General features: G+C 36.2%; 1 protein-coding gene across 2 annotated transcripts in view; it reads left to right on the forward strand.

Annotated features, from left to right (window-relative positions):
* The window catches only part of mapkapk3 (MAPK activated protein kinase 3), a 23,499-nt gene extending 22,883 nt beyond the window's left edge, over positions 1-616 (forward strand). For both annotated transcript variants that reach the window (XM_046875611.1, XM_046875610.1), the window contains exon 10: positions 1-616. This exon is cut by the window's left edge and continues 390 nt beyond it. The gene's annotated coding sequence lies outside the window, so the exon portion shown is untranslated.
* Positions 617-1,159: the final 543 nt, after the last annotated feature.

Consider the following 1,159-nt stretch of genomic DNA (forward strand, 5'->3'; position numbering starts at 1 on the left):
TTGCTTATATATATTATTTTTACAGAATCTGTAAAACACATTATTCAGTCGTACGTCTGTGCTTTTTTACAGATGTATGTGTTTCAGACGTGAGTGTGTGTGTGTGTGTGTGTGTGTGTGTGTGTGTGTGTGTGTGTGTGTGTGTGTGTTCCGTGCAGCCATATGGTTTGAGTATAATACAGAAGATTTGCCGAGACACTACACAACAAGGGCACACTGCCAGTGCGGAGAAGTGAAGTTTATCCTTCCTCCTCACTGCCTCCTCTACTCAGACATAACGATGAAGACCGACTCTATGAGAACACACTGTGTGTGTGTGTGTGTGTGTGTGTGTGTGTGTGTGTGTGTACTGAATCCTCATCATCTTCATGGCACAGGATGCTCTGTTCGGATTTTGTCGTTCCCTTTTAGAAATTTCGATTTCTTTTTCGTTGTGTGTTTTTATCAAGACATGTCAACATTTTATCAACATTTTAGCAAAAATGACAGAAAGATGTTTTTTTGTGACGTTTGACATTTTGGAGTCTTTTATTATGAATTTGATGAACAGGATTTGCCAGAGAGCAGCCACTGTATTTAAAACAACGTTGTTTTATTAAAAAATGATAATAATTCACCATGAAGATTCTTTTGATTTTTTTTATTTCTACAGAAGGCGATTATCAGCTTTATATGCCTGAATACGGTGCAAATTATATTGAAAAATGGACTTAGACTCTATTTAGAATTGTTTTATTGGAGTGGATTGTTCCTCTGCGTGTGGAATACGGGAAAACATATCAAAAACACTGATTTGAGTAAAAGTGGTGTCATAATGAAAAGTAAAAGGAAAGAACAAATGTACTTCGGTATTTCCTTTTCAGATTTAGCTTTTACAAAAGACTTAAAAGTAAAAAAAGATCAAAAGAAAATAATGAAATGATCATTTCTCTAGATTTTTCTAGATCAGAGCTGCCCACGTTTCTTTCTTCTAACGATCCAAAAATCAAACTTGATCGAGGGCCGTGGACCAAAAGTCAATGTTGAAAACATGAAAGCAAATGTTCTTTGAATATAAAATCATTTCAAAACAGCCGACAACTTCATCTTGTCTGTGTGCCTCTGCCTCAGTCTCTCCATAATAAGCTGTTTAAGTGTAATGAAGCATGCGGTTCCTGCA

Source organism: Silurus meridionalis, chromosome 19 (genome assembly GCF_014805685.1).
Source record: "Silurus meridionalis isolate SWU-2019-XX chromosome 19, ASM1480568v1, whole genome shotgun sequence".
NCBI lineage: Eukaryota > Metazoa > Chordata > Actinopteri > Siluriformes > Siluridae > Silurus > Silurus meridionalis.